The sequence below is a fragment of the Astatotilapia calliptera genome, chromosome 2, assembly GCF_964374335.1.
Source record: "Astatotilapia calliptera chromosome 2, fAstCal68.1, whole genome shotgun sequence".
Classification (NCBI taxonomy): Eukaryota; Metazoa; Chordata; class Actinopteri; order Cichliformes; family Cichlidae; genus Astatotilapia; species Astatotilapia calliptera.
The window spans coordinates 37,957,788-37,979,596 of record NC_137423.1 but is presented as its reverse complement, the minus strand read 5'-3'; the positions used below and the strand labels follow the sequence as shown (position 1 = coordinate 37,979,596).

At 39.0% G+C, this 21,809-nt stretch overlaps 1 long non-coding RNA gene across 1 annotated transcript; it reads right to left on the bottom strand.

Moving 5' to 3' along the window:
- Nucleotides 1-8,058: 8,058 nt before the first annotated feature.
- Nucleotides 8,059-9,546, bottom strand: LOC145420546 (uncharacterized). The gene is made up of 2 exons (XR_013901869.1): nucleotides 8,985-9,546; nucleotides 8,059-8,752 (listed from the first exon to the last, which is right to left on the bottom strand). It is a non-coding gene; the product is annotated as an uncharacterized LOC145420546 (long non-coding RNA).
- Between the last annotated feature and the right edge of the window lie 12,263 nt (nucleotides 9,547-21,809).

The following is a 21,809-nucleotide window of genomic DNA, read 5'->3' as shown; positions in this document are numbered from 1 at the left end:
TTATCAGACATCAGCATGCGTCATTTGGTGTGTACAGCAATAACACCAGATCTAGCACGTTCTGCTGATAGTGTTGTTTTTAAAACTTTAACTCTCCAAATGGTCTTTTGCAATAGCAACACCTGGAGAAACTTTCAGGAATGCTGTTGAAATTCGTGAAGTTAAGAACAAAACAACAGCAATGTCAGCGTCACCGTCCTTCGGGTCAAAGCAGGACTGATGCATTTTCCAGATTGACCTGTTTTCCTCTCCACCTCGCAGTCTGCAAAAGTACTCATTTAAGGAGAATCATGTGGAGAAGTAATGTTAAGCTTTTTTTTACCTCTACTTGGGCAAAGTACATTTCAGGCCTTGTTCTCTACGCTCTCAGTATCCTGCTGCTTTATAATTCTGCTTTCACATAAGCTGACAAGCCATAAATTGAGCTAATAAAATGCATTACAATTGTTTTTGGCAAGTAGTCCCACACGGGAAAACAGCTGTCACTGGTCACTGCTGGCACTTCCACCAAAGAGGATTTTCACTTCTCAAATTCTCAGGAATTAATTTTAAATTTAACAAGCTGAAACCTTTAAATTGAGAGATAGAATAATAATTTACATAGAAAATCACAATTTGTGTGGTAGGAGTTTGTTTTTTCTCATTTCCAGCAATATTAATCATCGCATGTCTCCTGAGATTTAAAGGGGGTTGCTAGTTAAATGCCGTGTTTGTTAAATCATCTTACAGACAGTCAGTATGTCAGTTGCTTTTACTTCTGAAATTTTGCAGACACCTCACACATTATCTTGGGTAGAATTTTAAATGCAGAGTTTATTGTTGGGGTATTTTTGCATTTATGTATAGTACTTTTTGTCCTTTTTCCTGGATAAAGTTAGTAAAAAGTTGATCCTGGAAAACATTTCTGTGACAGCAAAGTTGCCCCAGCCAAAAATGGTTGCAGTTCCATGGCTACAATTGCAGGGCAGTAATGAGGCGGGTTAATTCACGTCTAATAGCGGTTCAGTCAGACCCTCTCTTCAAAAGCAAAAGGCCTGTGTGTGGTTTTCTTATTACAACATATGATTTACAGCTGAATTGGTTATGAAGTGGTTGTCATCAAACAGACCCACAACATCCACTTCGCATACACAAAATACACATGGACGTCCATGTATTGAATATAAAATCATTTTGATGACATTTATCTATATCCCTGTTTCATAATGTGTTATTTGTTCAGGTCTGTATACTCTCACAACCTTTCTGATGTCACCAGTATAAGCCTCTGGTGTATATTTCTCAAAGTACAGAAGGATGTCATGCAGAAAATGAGAGGTCATGATCACAATCTCATCTCACGGTCCACCTTTTCTTTATCTTCCTCTTCCTGCATGCCGGATTGTTTTTAAGCAGTCAGAGAATAAAAGATAAAAGTCCAGAGAAGACGTCCAGCTGATATTGATGAAGGACACTTTTTTGTCAGCCGTTAACTTATGTGTTGAGTGGACATTCAAACAGCAGTCATTCAGCTAAAGAAACTGAAGAGCAAAACGGGATTCAAATATGAGTTTTGTCTTGTTTTTAAAAAAGGTCCCTCTTTTTTCTCATGGTCTGCTTTTGTTTGTCCAGCAACAGAAAACCTGTTTTACATACAAGCCTTCATCAGGGAGTTGATCAGATTTCATGGACACAAGTGAATTTATTCCGCTTTCACCGAAAGGGGGAGTGGAATATTCCGCTTTGCGCACTTGAAGAATCAGGAAAATACTCATATTTTAATGGTCATTAAGCCCTAAAAATATTCACAGGAATAATTGAGTGTTTCTGGAGCACTGGTGATAATTCCCTCTGAGTTTGTCACCGTGGAAGGTTATAAACTCTGCTCCTCTAGGCACTCAATAGCTTTCTGAAGCTTTCTGAGTTCTTTCTGGTGACAATGCTTTGTGCAAAGACACATATTTTTTTTCCCGCTGCCTCTCCTTCTGCTTTGCTCATATTCGACATCGGAGTAGCATCTATTAAGAGTTCATGAACGCCTCATTAGTCTAGTCAGCTGTACAGACCTCTAAAGTTTTACAGTCACAAATTTCCCTTAACGTCACCTAATTAATCTCCGCCACACTATTAATTTGCCTCCTCGCCCCACATGCAGTAAGAGCGGTAAACCAGCGCTACAAGCAGGATTAATAGCCTTGCCCTCTTCCCAGCAGCTCCCACTGCTCCAGTACTTCCACCATAACGTTATTTGCTGTGGAACTTTCTAGACTAACTTGGAACCAGTCGTCCCCACCCCCACAGCCAGCCCACACTAGTTGTTCTTGAAGGGGCCTGTTTCCTCCGAATCACAATCGGCTATTCTAGGGTTTTTCAAAGGATGATGTGATGCGATGGAGCATAGCTTCTTCTGCACTCTCCAGGGCTGCAGCTCGCTTTAATTGGAATAGATTGTTTGTCCACTCGGTGTGTGAAACTCGGCAGAAATAACACATGCACCCACTCTTTCTCTATTTTCCACAAGAACAGTGGAATGCATACATCCAAACACACACATGCAGACTTGCATTGTGTGCTTGCCAGCCCTGTATTAAGCTCTGCCTGTCATGTATATACTTCCTGAGCTAAGCTTCCAGATTTCACAGAGATATACACAGGAAGCGATTTCAAAACAGCTCATGTTTTAAAGGTCATTTAAGAATTGCTGCTTTGTTTTTTTTTTTCTCTTTTCAAATTCTCCAAGTACTTTTCTAACTCACAGAATGAAAAAATAACTCTTCTACTGCTTGATAAGAAAGCTTTTTAACCTGCTTCTTAAATCGGCTCTTAATTTCAAAGAAAATTCGTCTTTTAAAGATATTTTCATGCTGAAAATAGACAGAGATATATAAAAATTTAAATACAAATATAAGAGATATATGCCACTTCCGGCCAACTGGATTAAGAAATACAGTCAAAGCATAAGAAATTGATTTGGAAACTGTTTTGTAAAGCAATAGAGACTCTTGAGCTTTTTGAAATAACTTCAAAACAGCTGTAAGTTTTGTTAAATGTCCCTCTGTTTTTTTATTTTCACAAGGAAGGTAATTATTTTTATGAAAAGACGATGCTTAGCTCTGAGACTAGAATGTAACACAAATTAATGTGAGGCGTGGCAGGTAGAATTACTAAGTAGCATTTGAGTCTTTGTGAAGAGAAAACAACAGTAATATGATATGAAAAACAAAATGCCAGACAGACAGACCTTTTTTTCATGCTTTTCTAGGTAGCTTTCATTCAGTGAGACGTGCTCAAACAGCCTGAGGTAACGTTTCTTCCTTTTGAACCAGGTAACCTTGAAATCAGGACACACCAGGCAAATGAAAAGATTCTCACAAAACTGTGCCTCTTCTTTGCAGTCTCGGCGATCAGCTTTGATTAAAACAACCAAAACACAGACAACAGTGAATCAAAGTAATTGTATGTTGATTTATGTCAATTTAATTCATGAATAAAGAGGGCGTCCATGTACTTAGGCATGGTTTTTTTAGGCGGCAAACGAGGGGTTTCTCTGTGCTGTCATGAAACATCATCAAATGTCAATACGAACTGTCTTCTCTTGTTAGTATTGACATTTCTACTAAGTATATATTCTAAAGAGTTGCTCAGCAAGCTTCCTCATTTGTTTCACGTTGAATGTCGTGAAATATACATTAAAAAAAAAAAAGAAGTTAAAATGCTCTGGTCAGAGTTGGGTGGCCCAGTTATCCCAGCCCTCAGCTTAAGGTGGGGGCCTGGGACATTGTGCAAATTTTCAAAAAATGTGCTGTTTGAGACCCACCGTTCACGGGAAATAAGGTTTCGTTTTTATTCTCAACTCACCATCTGAGAGGCTGTGACTCAGGAGGTAGAGTGGGTTGTCTACTAATTGGTTGGTAGTTTGATGTCTGGTTCATCTAGGCAGGGATCAAACTACATCAAAGTATGTTTTGGAAACCCTGAGTTGCCCCTGCTGCATCCACTGGAGTGTGAGTGTGTGTTAAGCTTAAAAAGTGCTATAAGAGTAACACTCCATTGACTTTTTTTGGCACAATGGTTCAAACTTTAAGGTTCCGACAGCTCTAGAAGCACCAGCATGTGGCACTGATTCTTTTCAAACCCCAAAGCTGGCAGATCACAGGGTGGTCCATGTGTGCCACTACCGCTCCTCTCTTACTTGGCAGAGGTATAATTAGTAGGTTTCCCAAGTTTAGTAGCTGCTAGTTTAGCTTTTACTCCTTTTAGTGTTTTTTTAACTATTACCACAGGGTCTTTGTCAGAGACATATTTAATAATTAAAACTGAATAATTACAAGTTCAGAATAGATATAGATTCAAGATGACACTTTTCCAAGTCAATGGACTCACAACCATTGCAGACATTCCAGTTCTCTATTCATCAATCTGCAGGTTATGATAACAAAGGCTGAAACTATGCATAGGACAGATCCTATGCATTTTTACATTATTTTGGTTGGTTTTAGGAACGCACAGAAGATTTTCCCAAAGTAATTGTTTTATTTTTTATACTTAACATGTTATTAACGTTAACATGTAGTTTGAGTTTTTAGTTCAGCTTAGGGTTTTTTCTGTATTAAGGGTGTGATTAGTTCCTGATTGAAAAGCTTGTCTAAATGTGCCTGGGTTCTGTCACACAGGGAGTCGTCAAATTTTGGTTGTTACGTCTCAGTTTTAGCTCATCCAGCTTTAATCAAACAGAACAGCACAGCAGGTATAGGACCACACCCTGTGACAGGCATGGCAGCAAGATTCATGCCAAGGATATCGCATCAAGCATCATGAAGACAACTGTTTGTTCCCCAAGTCCCCCCCCACCCCCCTTTGGCAAGATTATCTGCATTCTGGGCACGCACACATGTAGCTGATGGCCCCACCATGTGGCAAACTTTACAAATTCTTTCTATTAAAATTTAGAGCTTAGTTTAATATACAAAAGTGAAAAAAGAAATAACAGGTGAATGAAAGGCTGCAGCATTTTTTTGGCTTTGCTTTGTTTGACACAGTCAAATGAAAACACTGTGGTTAGCTTTAAAGCTGTTGAGAAAAATGTTCAGTAAAATGACTAGATGTAGCTGCAGCTCACAATCACAGCAGGTTTAAGATTTATATGAAGGGAAAATGCATTTCATTTTAATTGCTACTGGGAATATTTTTTGCTTTGCCAGCAGGTTGGGGTTTTTTATATTTATTTTTTTAATTACAAATGAAGCTCCTAGTGCTTTGCATGTATCTGCGGGCTCGCTCCAAGCATGAACGTCGGTTGGACACTACTTCTACAAAGCCAGATGACTTGCAAACTAAGCCGAACTATGGCAAGTTTGAAGTCAGGATTTTCTGTGTCAAGAAAGTCGTTCTGTGTTTACCTGGCTAAATCACCATGGCAACTTGTGTTTAAAAATATCAACTTAGATAAGATAAGATAAGATAAGATAGAACTTTATTAATCCCTCGGGTGGGTTCCTCTGGGAAATTCGATTTCCAAAAAAAGCACAGCAACGACCGAAGTTACAGTTACAGAATTGTTATATATATATATATATATATACACACACACACACACACACACACACACACACACACACACACACACACACACACACACACACATATAAATACAGAAACAAATATAAATAAAATATACAAAGGGGATAAATAGAATAAATAGGAATAAAAATAAAAATACAAGTGAATTGCACATTTCAAGTATTGAGTCTATTGCACTGTTGACTATTTACAAAAAGTATTGCACAAGGTATTGTACAGTGAGGTGAAGAGGCACTACAGCTTAGTTGTTCCCCCCTCCTTTGTCCTCCTGTCTCCCCTCCCTCTCCCCTCCAGAGAGGAGTTAAACAGTCTGATGGCGTGTGGGACAAAGGAGTTTTTAAGTCTGTTAGTTCTTGTCTTGGGGAGAAGCAACCTGTCACTGAACAGACTCTTCTGGTTGTTTATGGCCGTGTGCAGAGGATGCCCAGCATTGTTCATAATGTCCAGCAGTTTCTTTAATGTCCTTTTCTCTGCCACTGTCACCAGAGTGTCCAGCTTCATGCCGACCACAGAGCTAGCCCTCCTGATCAGTTTCTCCAGCCAACTTCTCTATCGTGCAGCCGCCATCTTGGGGGGGAAAAACAGTGGCACCGAGCAGCAAAATGATACATTTGAATTCAAATGTACAATAAATCCCAAGATAATGATTTTCTTCAGCATTAATCGCTTGTCCTATTTGCAGCAGTCTTGCAGGATACTGTTAAAATGTTTGTGTTCCATAGAGACTTTTAATCACCATTTTCATCATCATCATCTGAGTAAGTGGCACTCATGGGAATCATTTTATGCAGAAGAAGGTTCACATGACCTCCAGAAACGTAATTTTTTTAATGTGAACACGCATAGAGCCTGAAGCAGAAGGACTGCTGTTGTGATACACATTATGGAGATTTAGATTTTTTAAAGCCAGCTAAGGGAAAGACACCCTGTCTATGCTAAACATTGTTCATAATATATCACTCAGGATTGAAAATGTTAGGATAGAACAACAGAGAGAGGTCCGGTGCCGGCAGGAGACACTAAAAGTAGGAAGAACAGGAAGAGACTGTAGAGCAGGGGTGTCAAACTCAAAAACGCAGTGGGCCAAAATTCAAAACTGGAACAAAGTCGCGGGCTAACATTAATATTTATTGAAAAAAAAAAATCTTCCTCCAGATATAACAGACTCAAATAAGTTTTGCTGGAAAACTGAATATGGAACAAGCAAAGCTTAATACTAAACAATATATATATTAGCTGTATAATACCAGTAGGCCAGCTCTGATAGTCATTTGGTTTGGCTTCATTAGGCTGCGGGCCAAATTTGACACCTATGCTGTAGAGCACACAGACAGATTGACAACCACATGGAGTGCAGACGAGGAGAAAGAAAGAGAGAGACAACAACTGCAAAACCAAAGGGCACTCCTTACTCAAACGTAGCAACTCACCAACAGTAATAGGGAGTGGATCCTGCTTTGCCCTTCTTTTGACTCAAAAGAAAAACACACACAAAAAATAAATGATAATAATAATAATCATTTGTATCCATTTAGACTTAAAAGTATGGATCGAAAACCCATCAGAAATATGTTTTCTTGGGTCTTAGATTAAATTATTAAATTCTGTCTGACTTCGAAACAACTGGACAACTAGAGTAGTCGCCCCCTGCTGGTGATTGTTGTATATTTAGTATCTAGGTTTGTTGCACATTAACAATTGTGGCAGAAATTTAAAATAAAATAAAATAAAGCAACTTTGTTACACCTTACCTGGCTGCTTTTGCAAGCTAAAGTGACAGCTGTTGCTATAGCTTGCAGATTAAGCTAGTGTTAGCCTGCTAGTGAGGTAAAAATTCTGGCCTTGTGTTTTTGATCATTTTTTTGTTGTTGCTAACTTATTGCTTTGAAATCCGTAATGATCAGCGAGGGGCTGATTTGATGGTGAAACTGAGGGACAGTGGTCGCTCATAAGATAGCAACTTGTAAATCCACAAGGTAGGTAGGTTGGTACAGTACAGTATCATGGTGAAGAGAAAGCTGAGCCTAAAGCAAGGTTATCAAAATACAAGTCACTTATCACCATAAGCTGTGGGTAATGACCGAAGCAGATACACATGGTGTACATAAACTTTCTCTGAAGGGTGTCTGCTCTCTCCCCTGGAGATATGGTGAGAGGTGTGGTCACTCTGGAGGGGCTGAGAGTAGCTGTACTCCTGCTATCACTTTGGGCATTTGGCTACGATGCCCCCTGAATCCATTCTGGCTGAGGTTTTCCGGGCAGATCCTATTGGCCGAGGACCCCAGGGTAATTCCAGGGCATGCAGGGAACAGTAAAGTTTTCCCTTAGCTCAAGGGTCTTCCATTCAATTAGACTTCTTTTTAAAAAAACAAAACATTGGCCCCCTCCTGTTATCATTAGAAGGACAACAACCATGTGTTACGTCCCCACATGAAAGCTAGGCGAAGAAGGTGGGGGACAGTAACAGTTGGATGAAATGAAAAGGATGCCAGGCAGAGGTGTTTAACACAAAATAAATCTTTATTATAATTAATTAACCCAATAATCATATAAGCAGTAACAACAGAAAGAGAGCAACGCTGCTTTAATGATAAATCGGACAGGCCAACCCAAAGAGATGGTGACCGCTTCAATTAAGAAAACAACTATAAGGCTTCAACAGAAAAAAGACAGCAACGCTGCTCTTAGCAATAACCAAGAAATGGAGGCCGCCGTCAAGTTGAGTTACAACAAGCCACACACAGCAGGCCTTTTCCACACCTAGACCAGACTCACACACTGACCAGCACAGAGGAAATCCACCGCTTGCACTTTTGAGACTGTCTAGCTTTTATATACAGTCTATGTCTTTAGAGTAACTAAAATTACAGTTTTTTAGAGTGGATATAAAAAAAACACACCAGCTGAGAAGGCTTAAAAAAGGCACCTCTTCTTCAAATGTTTACTCCCATTTTATACTGTAGAGATTTGCAGCTCTGCAGCCATTTCATAATTTTTCATATTGCTTATCTGTCACAGCCTGATCTGGGATCTGTATTTCATCTTGTTCTTGCACATTTTAAATATTAACTGGAAAGAGTCCTCGTTACATGTTGCATTCTCTTGAGTATGTCCGGTGAAAAAAGAAAGCTTTTCGCCCCTATTCCTCAGCAGTCAGGACACGTGAATGGTTTCATAACCTTTCTCATTCTCCCTGCACAAACAGAAAGGGATTTTGGCAGTAAATGACAACATTACAGTAAATATATTAAATCACCTAAATTAAATACCACTGTTTATGACTCAAAGTTATGATTTCTTCTCAGGCTATCACACAAATCATCAATTTCCCTCCATGCTTATTACATCTATGAGTGTTTTCATTTTGCAGCTTGACATTGTAACAAATAACGTTTAGATATTAGATCAGAAAAATGCGCTTTTACCTCTGAGTGAGCTGCTTCCTCAATCCTGTTTACCCTTTCAGAGCTAATGGGTCATAAATATACATGTCATTAGGAAAGAGGGGAAGGCAGAGAAGGCCCGTGCTCTCCTGTATGATGTATGTGCACATATTGCCATCTTTCCCTCAGCTTGCTCAGGTTCTACATGTGTTGCTGCTGTGAGCCGGCAGTCATTGCTGTGCACTGTTATCAGTCATTTCCTGGCATGGTGTCTTCTGGCAGAGGAATAAGCCTCCATGGCCAGTGATAACTCCCACTGCCAACAGATACCTCTGCATGGGTAAAGCATGACTGGGCCTACTGATAGTCCTCACTCCCCATGTGTGTGTGAGAGAGAGAGAGAGAGATGCACAGTGGCTTCATGGCTTGCATGAGTTTTTGTTTACTCATGAAGGATATCGACCAGTTTCCATGCAAATGTGTATGTGTTGGATTAAGTACATGTGTGTGTCTGTCCATAGGGAGCAGGGAACCATATGGATTATGATGCCAAGCAGGATTTTTTAAAACTCTGGTCTCCAGATCCTCCCCACAGAGCAAAACTCTAATAACTCCAAATGTGTGCTGTTACTGAGAATAGTGTCATTCGCACTTGACGTCACTGCTGAGCTTATTTGGACGCTTCCGACGCTCAAATTATTCTGCAGTGTTACCCTGCTTGTAAGAAAACATGGTCTCTAGTGTGCGGATATAATAACTCTGTTTGTTCTCCAGACACGCAAGAAATATTCTCTGTTAACATGCTGCATATGGTTTGAATCAAAGCTAAATGACATGCAAGTTCATTCAAGTATCACATTACAACATAACTAGGTTTTTTGTGTGTGTTGTTTTGACGCTGGGTATTGAAACCATGTGTTGGATTTTCCCTGGGTAGCTGTGTCATGCTCCTGAATATGCTGCAGTTCTAGATCAGTAGAGAAGAGACACAAAATAATGGTATTGTAATTAAACTGAGGCTCAATGTTTAGTGGCACTGAAAGGGGTGATCAGGTGTGGCACAGGATCCCTTTCTATAGGAGTAGAGGGCAGAGGTGTGGACTCGAGTCACATGACTTGGACTCGAGTCGGACTCGAGTCATTAATTTTATGACTTTAGACTTGACTTGAAAAAATGTTCTAAGACTTGTGACTTGACTTGGACTTTTATACCAATGACTTGGGACTTGAATTGGACTTGAACCGGTTTACTTGAAAAGACTTGATATTTTACCCCAAATATAAAATTTAACATGCATATTATATAGAGATTGAAAATGTGACGTCATTCACGGGTAGAACCGCAAAGGATTCTGGGAACTCGTGGCAAGAGGTACTAGCGCACGCAGGCTTTCAATTAAAATCAGTTATACAGCGATAAAAAGAAACACAAAAATGGCAAGAAGCTGTTGTATTATTAACTGCAATAGCCGGTCGCATGACAGCCACGGGAAGCCGACGGGTAAAGAGATCGGTTGTTATCGGATTACGTCGTTGAAGAGAAATTGTTCGAGCCATGTTTCCGAAGTAACAAAGACGCGACTGGATTGCAGCCATTCAAAGACCAAATATAACGTCCCAGAACCCTCCAGCTCACAGGTTAGTCTGCTCCAAGCATTTACACGAAGGTCAGTCTGCTGTTGTACTTAATACGTCATTTTCATAACATAATTAGTGATATAGGTTACAAGCAAGTCTGGCGCTGAACAGAAATTGTCGCGCTATGCTCCTTTGTTTATTGTGCATAAATAGTGAATTGTCCTGACACAATATTGCGTTTCGCTTCTGTTATTATGGTACATTGACAAAAACATATACTTTTATTCACAGGATAAAACAGGTTTTTTGTATCACTAATTGCCCAGTACGATTACAGCATACAGTATTATTGTCACTGCTACATTTCTGTGATGCTACCAGAAATTATTTCCACTGCTAATTAATTACCGTTGAGCTCAAAGGTCCTATTAATAAACGGTTAATGAATGTGTATTTATGACGACGATTTGTGAGACTGGTAAACTTATGATACGTACGATGGTCTTTCGTTCTACACGGTGCATTTCAAGGTCCTGCACCCATCCGTCGGTAAACTGTACCTGGGCTTGTTGCAGTGACCTGAAGTTACTAAACTTCATGAGTGTATGCACTCACTCCAAGAACCGTATGATTATAAATATGCATATAAATATGCTACGATGAGATAGCTGACTTCATCTAACTAGCAAATGTTTTCCAGGCTACGTTGGTGATACAGTTTTTTTTAATATGTATGATATTTTTGTCATGCGATTTTAAAGCCGGTCCTACAACCGCATCCAAGAATAACATGCAGCTTATCTCAGAACTGTCGGTGAAAATTATTCTTGGAGCTAAGTTTAATTGAGCTGCATTTTATAGAGGTGCAATTTCACAATTTGTGTATATTTTCTACGTTCACTTTTGTCATGTGTTGAGAAAAACACAGATTTTAAAATTACATGGTCTAATATTTACATTTAGCATAACTGCAACATTATTTTTTCGTTGTTTTTTTTTTTTAAAGACTCGAAAGGACTTGAAATTCAAAGTTTCAGACTTGTGACTTGACTCGGACTTTTACACCAGTGACTTGAGACTCGACTCTGACTTGCCTGACATTACTTGAGACTTGACTTGAGACTTGAGGATAAAGACTTGAGACTTACTTGAGACTTGCAAAACAATGACTTGGTCCCACCTCTGGTAGAGGGTGATAGATAGTTGAACTGTTTATTTTCCAAAGGAGTGTCAGCATAGCATACCAGCCACTTCATTAGGTATAACAGTTCAACTTCTCCTAAAAATATATGTTTAATCATTCAGTTACATGGAACCAATCCGTTGCATGTAGGCATGTAGACACGGTTAAGAGGACCTGCTGAAATTCAAACCAAGCATTAGAATGGAAAAGAAAGGTGATTTGAGTGACTTTGAATGTGAAATGGTTGCTGGTGCCAGATGGGCTGGTGTAGGTATTTCAGAAACTGCTGATCCACTGAGATTCTCCCATAAAACTTCCACCAGAGTTCAAGAGAACGGTACAAAAAAAGTGAAAATATCCACTGAGCAGCAGGTGAAAATGCCTTGTTGATGTCAGAGATCAGAGGAAGATGGCCAGACTGCTTTGACTTGATAGGAAGGTTACAGAAATTCAAATAATTAGTCATTACCAGTGTTGGGCAAGTTACTTTGAAAAAGTAATTATTATAGTTACTAGTTACTTCTTCAAAAAAGTAAGAGTTAGTAACTGAGTTACAAGATTCTAAAAGTAATTTAATTACTTGAAAAAATCTATTCCGTTACTTTATAAAAAAAAAAAGGTTTAACCCTCTGGGCTCCAGGGTGTAATTGGCCATTTGACTACTTTTGATGTTTCCTCTATTTCACCGTTAAAAACTATTCACTTTGCCTTGTTTGGTCTCATCCTTTTCAGCACAACCTCACGTGTCTGAATTTACAGTCATGTTTTCATTGTGACAAACTGTATTAACACAATTGATCTAAAATCAGACAAAAAACATAAAATCCGAGGAGAAAAAGTTATATTTTTTACTGTAACAACCACAAACATGTTTAATGATTATATTTCATATTTTAATATATTTCATAAATGCAAATATAAATTGTCAATGTTAAAATCATATGCACAAGTTTTGCAAACAACAAAGTTATTTGCATCCATTTACCTTTTACCCTTTTTTTAAATAACCATTTCAAACTATTTACAGAACAATCAGTTGTTCTTCAATAAGATGCCACAAATTATTTGTGCCTCTCCAAAAACATAATTTCTGTCACAGCCTGATACCTGCAGGTCTGACAGCAGCAGGTGCATCACTCCTGTTTCTACCTGGAGACAGCAGTCGCCTCATTGTTCTGACACACAACACAAAACTATCCACAACACTACACACTAACTACACAAGACAGCACACTAACTACACAAGACAGCACACTAACTACACAAGACAGCACACTAACTACACAAGACAGCACATTAACTACACAAGACAACACATTAACTACACAAGACAGCACATTAACTACACAAGACAGCACATTAACTACACAAGACAGCACATTAACTACACACTGCAAACAGGCTAAACGTCACAAATCTCTCACATCTCAAAACTCGCTCTCTTTTTCTGCTGTCTTTATCTCTCTCTCTCGCCGTCACTCCTAAAACTCCCCCCTCTTCCTAAACAACAAAATGTCATGTTGCCATATCATTTTTTGATTGTTTGACATGGTACATTTTTTCACCAACACCAAAGGGCTGTTTTTTGTTTTTTAATTTTTTGGTCATGTGCAGAGAGTGCTTGCTAGCGCTGTCCTTAGACAGCAAACATAAGATAAGATAAGATAACTCTTTATTGTCATTGCACAGTCATACATAGTACAGTAGTACAATGAAATTGGAAAAACATGACGAAACTATTGAGGAAAAAACACCACCTATCATGACTCTGGTGTTACGTGGCCTATTATAAACTGGTATATATCACCTTGTTGCTTTGTCATCTTAAAGTGGTCGTGTGATTGGCTTACCACGACTACTTTCACCTGGAGCTAGGGGGGGCAAAACATATGATTGTTTTGCCCCCTAGCTCCAGGTGTTGTGCCAAAAAGTGATCGTCTACCAGAAAGTGATTGCCGCCCGCGGGAGCGCGTGCAGCTGCTTAAAGCTGTAGCGCCCAGATTACAGCTACTTACGGTAAGCTGAACGCAGCTTCAACCGTCTATTTGTTGAAAAATAGTAACACAACCTTTCTTGTTAGTAACGGTAACGGCGTTGTAACGATAGAAATAGTAATTAGTTAGATTACTCGTTACTGAAAAAAGTAACGCTGTTAGTAACGCCGTTACTTGTAACACTATTATTTCCATCACTGGTCATTACAAACAAGATATGCAGAAGAGCACCTCTGAATTAATTAAATCGGCAACAGGAGCAGAAGACACTCTGTGCCAGAAGACTGGAAAAGTGTCACCTGATCTGATTAGTCTGTGGCTGGTGATTGCTGTGTAATGGTGTAGTGGTACAGCATAGCTGAGTATTGTTGCTGATCATGTACCTTTATCACCAGAGTGTACCCATCTTGTGATGGCTGCTTCCAGCAGGAACATATGCATGTCACAAAGCTCAAATTATCTCAAACAGTTTTTTGAACATACTCAAAGGCCTCCAGAGACACCAGATCTGAGTTAAGCACCTTTGCATGTGGTGGAATGAAAAACTATGTCATGGATATGCAGCAACAGCATGTCTGAGTAATGTTTCCATCATCTTGTTGCTCTTAACGGCATCATCATCTTATTTACTCTTGATCAAGAATTGAGGCAGCTCTGAAGGCAATAGGGGGTCCAGCCTGGTAAGTAGTACCAGGGTGTACTTTATGAAGTGGCCAGTGAGTCTAGAGCCTAATTTGATCTCAAGAGAGAAAGATCAATAGCAATAACATGCACGCCTTTTATTTTTTCTTCTAGATTTAAGAAGTACATTCTGCTGAAATCACACTGAAGTGAAAAATGCTTGGATTTTACAATAAAAATTGCCAGACAACAGAAGGCATTATTTCTTGTTAAATCATTTTTACTCATTCAGTGAGTAACCCATTTACAAAACAGCCTGAGACGTCATCAGAAAAATAAGCGCTGATTACTCTACGTCTACATTAAAGTTTATAGCTCCGAGTGGAAAAGAAAGAAACTGTCACAGTCTTTAATGTCTTTCTGACTCACGACTTTTATAGATCCGGAAATACTTTTACTCACCCATTTTTACTCTTGTGTAATGTTAGCGCCACTCCCAAAAGGTTTTCTTTGTGTGTTTTTCTTACTGAAAACATTGAAGTAATTACTGAATTCAGTGCAATTTTTCCTGCTTTGCAAAGCCATTCAGCTGGCTAAATTGGACCCTTTAGAATCAGGCTGGTTCTGGTATGAGATGGATTTGAACATTTCCTGATTCTTGAATACAACAACAGTCATAAAAAAGACTAACAACAACAGCAAATGTAACAAGATACAAAATGATCATCAAATATTGCAACAAAAACCCACAAAATGATGTAATTCAACTTCAAAGAGCTACCAAACCCAAAAAAAATGAAGTGCAAAATGACTATAAGAATCACATGATTGCGCCAATTATGAGATATTGAGATATTTGGTGCTACAAAACGCAGATTTTTTTTGATAGTCACAGAAGAATATGTAATGTTTATTTGACAGTTATTACACTGATGTGCATATTGTAACTATTTTTAAAAAAAATGATCAGCTTTTATGACTGTCTCCCCAGCGCCTCCTGCAGCTCACCCGACAGCATTCAAAAGTTTTTAAACCCACCCCTGGATGTTGCGCCTGAATTTCTGAGATTACAGAAAGAAAGACAGCCGAGCGCTTTATGAAAAGAAAAAAAGTTTCTTTATAAATAAAGTCTGTGTTGATTTGATTTGACATTTGGCACACTTCAAATATTTCTCCGTATAATCTCCTCCTAACATTCGTGCAACGCTTCTCAGAAGAAACACACGCTTCCCCAGTCAAACAAAACTTTTTCCTATACTATTTACAGTTGTTTTCTTATTTCAAACATTTAACAAAAAAAATCTCATATTCCCCAAATGTCAGCCTGTGAAAAAGAAAACAGGTGGAGAGTGTGTTTGCTGTGTAAAGACCAAATTACATTCAATCAGCATGCTCGGGGAAAGAAATTTCCCCCGCCTCATGCCAACCTCTGCAAATAAAAACAACAAAAATCAATTGGCTGTTTCATGATTGACCAAATGCCCTCACCTGCGAGTCTTGAAATCCAATGACCTGCAAGGCTGATATATTGCGTCTCACCTAGAGAATGATAATGTATTCTTTTAACTAATTCTAACACAACCAATTAAAACCCATTAATACTGTGTATTGACATTGTGAGTTCCTGTTTTCTTTTGTGGTGAAAAAAAAGAAATTTTTTCTCTGGTGATTTAAAATAAAATTGTAATTTTATAGATTTTTATTTGCACATGCATGCCCTTTGGTCACACTTTGCTTTTTAGATAGCAAAGAATGGTCAACATTTAACATCAGCTGTAGAAATTCTCTCTGGCACATCATAGGAAGGTTTTTTGTTTTGTTATTTTAGCTCGGGAACCAGAGTGGGTTGTCTAGAGGAGAAAGAAAGATACTGAACCCCAAATTCCCCTTGTTGCACATCCACTGGTGTGTGAGTGTGTGCTTGATAACAGCATAGAATAAAGTGCTTTGTAAATTGGCGATTGTGGTGCTCAGAGAGAGTAGAAAAGCTCCAAGTACCAGTCCGTTCATCATTTTTAGCCACGGTATCTTCTGCATTTAGGCATGAAGGTATTGATCACCAATTTGGTCCAAAATGAAAGGATGCCAACAGGATGGCATGTAAGGTTTAGAATTATATCAACTGAGATTCATAAGGTTTGGGGTTATGCAATTGATTTTTGCTATGATTCGACATTTCATCAAAAAACTATTTAACATTTGACTTCAACTCTTTTCCAACAAACTGTAAAGCTGTAAAACTTTGACAGTTACTGATCAAACAAGAAACTGAAAGCAGATCAGACATGAGCTCAGATTACAGTTAATAAAACAGGCTTGACAGAGACCTTGAGAAGGGTAAAAAAAAGCAGTAAAGACACGAGGTCTTTAGTGAGAGGAGAGGATAACTTTAAGTTGCATTTCCACAGATGAAGGGCTTTTGATTCATTCAGTTGTATTTGCAGCTGTTAAATAAGCACATATTCTTTTTTTAACAATAGAATGAGAATTACTCAAAGCCTGCCTAGTCAAACTTCTCTATTGGTCTCAGCTTCAGGCGCGACATATTTCAAACTGCTGCCGACGTTAAACCCTGACATCATCTTTGTTGTGTCTGTTGTAAGTCAGAGATGTTGACCTGGCACGCGTGTCCTTAAAACTCTGAATCACAAATCAGCCAGACAGATTTAATCAGATATTTTCAACCGCTGACCTTGGTCACAGAACATAAAGGCAGCGCATCCACTGCATGAATACAAAATGTCTCTCAGAGCGGGAGAAGCATATGCAGCATCTGTGCAGTATCTTCCACATCACAGAATCTCTCTATTTCTTACATTCCCTCTGAAGTCAGAGGAGGAATATACAACAGCAGCTGAAACCTTGGCTTGCCATCCTTCAATCTCACAGATCAAACGGTGTAGCCAACAATCCTGAGGAGCCTCAGAACATTTTCTCATACATCTGTCAACATTTTCAGGTGCTCCACCGCCCTCGCGATTCCAACCAGAGCAAGTTTGAGCATTAAAAGTCCCCCAGAGATGCAAACGGAGGAAAAAAAGAGAGAGAGAGAGGACATTGATCTGGTTGTGTAACACTGTGCAGTTTGCCATAGGTCAATGAAATTCCATCAGCTTTTCTTCCCTTTGGTCAATATCTATCTGAAGAGTCTCTACACACATTGTCTTCTCTTAGCCCTCAGCCACTTGTATTCATCTTCAGCCGCCTGCCTTCAGTGATAGGACAGAATCAGACTGCAGGTTGGAGGAAAGAAAAAGTGGGCACATTGTACTACAGAGAAATAAGACACCTTTTCCCTGTATTTCTATACTCGTCTGCTTCAAAACCTGCTCAATGGAAAAAGTCTCCAGTCCATTAACTTTACGGATGATGTAAGTAGGCAACTAATAATATCCAGAAAGCATCCCGACCTGCTCAAATGATAAAAGAATCAATTTGGAGTCTGTAAGCTGCACACAGAAGGTGATATGAATCCTGACACTGTCTCAATACTTTGCGTTTGTTTGTTTATGCTCCCTCTAGTGGATTATTGAGTCTCCTCGGTCTTGAAGGTGAAAATGTGCCTGTGATGAAACAATTTGTTGCTCAGATTTTTTTACAAATTTACTTTAAAGTATCAGTACAACAATTTAATAAACACTCAATATAATGGTTGAATTTAGGGCTAAAAATCATTGCTGAAGGACTGATGAAGCCCTTACTAGCAACCTGTCTATGACAGCTGGGATAGACTCCCCCAGCGAGCCTGAAGGACGAAGGGTTGAGAAGATGGATGGATGGAAGAAAACCAGCAACACAGTCAGTGAAATTACACCCTGACAATATTAAACTAGTAAACCTTGATTACATTACCAGTTGGTTGCAAAAGCATGGGTAGAGGCATGATGGATGCCCATTTATATATTTTATTTGACAAATAAAGTATAAGATCGGCTCTGCAACAAAAGAAAATTTAAATGATGGTTAAATTAAACTTGGTTATAACAAAAAAAAAAATAACAGCTACAAACACTACATAGTTAAAAACAGCAGCTCTACTGTGTAGCTAGAAAATCAATACAACTGGGGGCCATTTGGGGAGGCAGTCTACACTGAGGAGTGTCCAGAGGTGCTACAAACTATTGATCTGATGCATCTCACTGCAATCCCTGTTTCAAATCTCACAACGGACCAAAATAGTGTCTCTTATACTCCCAGTGCTTTCATTCACCTGCATAAACGTGAGGAGGGACTTCAGCAAAGGTGCCCAGCCTCCCAACAAATATCCCTAAAAGAGAAAAAAACAGAAACAACTTAATAACTCTAAAGAAAGACAATAAAACAAAATAAAGATCACTCGTATGGTTAATGCTATAAAATTCACAACTTAATCTGAAATACTACAGAACAGGCCTAAGCAAAACAGAAGCACGAGAAATCTCTAGAAAAGGAGAAAACTACTGTTGTTGTAGTCTGAACTAGAGACTTCGTGATGTGGTCCTGCTCATCACTGTCAGGCATTGGGTAGCCAAACACAGTCACCAAGGGAAATAGCAGAGCTGGTCCACAAACACCAGGATCACACTGTAACAGAAAAACAGTTTCTAAATGTGCTCTAACAGTTAGTCTATCAGACACCATTTTCAAATTTCCAACAAACTATTAATCCTGATATATCAGTTAATATATTGATGTATAACATCACTGATGTACGCCATGGTCACAGGGTCACAAACATGCAGCCTCGAGGTCTAAACTGGGTTGTTTTGCAAGTCATACATTTTTAAATCTTTCTCAGTAAAATGCATTACTGCTCCTTTTGTGATGACTCTAGCTTTACTACACAGGAACATATGTAGATTTTTAAAATGTTGAATAATATTGTTGTTTCTAAGGGTTTGTGTTTTTCAGCTGTGATCCGTTAATAGGACACGTGCTCAGTGGATGTGGAAAAACTGAGATTTAATTCAGAAATGTCCTTATTTTTTCTTACTACATCATTGTATCATCTGTTTTGCAAATGGATTGCTCATTAAATGAAAAAAAACGTAACCAGAACGAATACATGCTGATTTCTATTAATTTCATCTTATTTAATCTTGGCTCTGGCCCAGGTCTCTCAACCTGTCGTCTTTACACTGAAGAAAGGGGGAAAATATGGAGGAGTGTCTGATTACGCAATTAATTATCCATACTGGCTCCACTTGAGAGAAATGTGTGGCATATGCAGCACATGAGCCTAACAACTCTATTAGACTTTAAAGGGACATTTATTGGCCCGGGCTGGTTAATTGATCTGTATATGGTTGCTCATTTTTAACATGGCATATAATAAAACATGCATACACTGATCAACTATGTGCAACCTAAACATTGTTGCATACTCTCCTCTGTGGCATTCACACTCCACCCAAAGGCTTCTCACTACATTTCCTAGAACAGGCCCAATTCACAGAAACCCACAGGACCCACACAGACAGACACTACACTATACCTGCAGTGGTCACATATGCATGTCCTGGCAGGTCAAAGCTGTTTTGCTGTTTTAGCAATAGAGATACTCTAATAAAGCAGAAAAAAAATGTGCTTACTGCTCTGTGTTTAGTTACTTTGTTGCAATGACTTGTCCAAAAGCAGCACATGAAACATACAAGTTTACAGCATTTTGTTACTGTGTGATGATTAATGTTATGTAGCAGATCTTACTCCCCCCATCAGCAGTATTCAGTTCAACTCTCCAGCCTCGATGTTAGAGGCGGTTCTCATAGTTCAACTTGGAGTCAATGAGTCTATTTTGCATATTACCTTGGCAACTGCCTATTTTATCATTGGGCCACTGTTCAAAATTTCCTTAATAGTAGTTTCATTCTAACCCAGACATTTCGTATGGAAATGAGACTCCTCCCTGCTTTGAGAAAATGAGGCTCTCAGCAGAAAGGATTTTGTTTCGAACTCAAAAACAAGACCCATATTAACATATCAAGGAGCCGGAAGAAAAAGAGAAAAGATTGGGAGATATTCTCAACATCTTCCCAGTGGACTTCTGACAATAGATGTCTGGTTTTATTGGAGCAGCAGGTTTTTTTTTTCCTGCCATGTGAATTTCAAACATAATATTCTGTATTTCTTTGATATTTCTCATTTATTTGAGCTTTTCTTGTTTTGCTTTTGTTTTATTTTTTATTCCTCAAGTGTAAGAAATTGAGGCTTTTTAAGCTTTATGTCACAAACTGACTTCACGTCTTCACTATTTCCATATATAAACAAACTGCCGCCAAACAAAACCTCGTCAGCACGAAGCAGCTTTGAGCCTTCTGCCATCAAGAGATGTTCACACTACGTCTCTGCAGGTTTCATTAAACCTGTAACTCACAGAAACAGATGCTCATGAAATTTGTCTCAGTGTCATATTTACATTAATGCTCTGAAAGGAGGTCAGTGTAGCATTTCTGCGTTTGGTGGGATTTTTTATTTATTTATTTTTTTGAGGAGCAGATGACAAGAAGTGGAGCGGGTGTGCTGCTGGTGTGTGATAGCAATGTGTGAGGGCTCTGGGGGGTTAGGGTGGTGGGGGGTGCGTGCATTAGCTGCTGTCTGGCGTCTGTGAGGGTGAAGGGAAGTGGGAGAGAGGCTTAATGTCTGTCTACTTCTATTTCCCTCTTAATTTCACACACTGTTGAGTCAGCCTATTGACTGACTGTTTATGGTGATGCTGGCGGTCCACCAACACTGCAGAGGAGGCAGTGCATATAACTCTTCCTCGCTGCTCCATTTCACCATGCAGGACCTCCACTTATCTAATAAGCTGGTATGAGGCCCATTCTCACCCATTCGTGCGTATATGTAACCTGCCTCTTACATGGGAGTGTGGCTGTTTGATGCACTTATCAGGTTGTAGCTGTGGGCATCCCAAGACTGCGTGCATGCTTTGTGTGAGGAGAGAAGAAGAAAAGTAAGACTGATCCTGCATGCACTCTGAAGGCTCTTAGCACCTTTGTATCCCATGTGTACTCAGCCTTCAAATCAATACTCCTTTACTCTCTTTTTTTCTAAAGTTTCCAAACTTTAACACTTCATGCAGAAAGTCACAAGTAGAGAGGAACACGTTTCAGCCGCCTGAATGCAGAATATAAGGTAAACAATATAAGTACTAATATATACCCAGACCTTTAATGTCCTAAAGGTCTGGATATATATTAATACATAAAGGTAAAATTTTACTCTCTTGAACCGATTTGTCTTCTTTTTTTTTTTGCCTGTCCCGTTTGGCTCTTTTGCATCAGAATTATTGTCTAAAGGCGAAGAAAGATGCCCAACAGATTTACTTTACCAAATGGACCATCCCAGCCTTGCCATAATGGTCTATTTGATTCACCTTTTATTGTTTATTTTATTTTCACTTGCTAAATATGGGACAGATTTGACTGCGGGAAAGAAAAAAAAGAGCAAAATAATAAACAACATCACGATGATCTATGGGAATATAACAGTAAATACTAAATATTAAACATT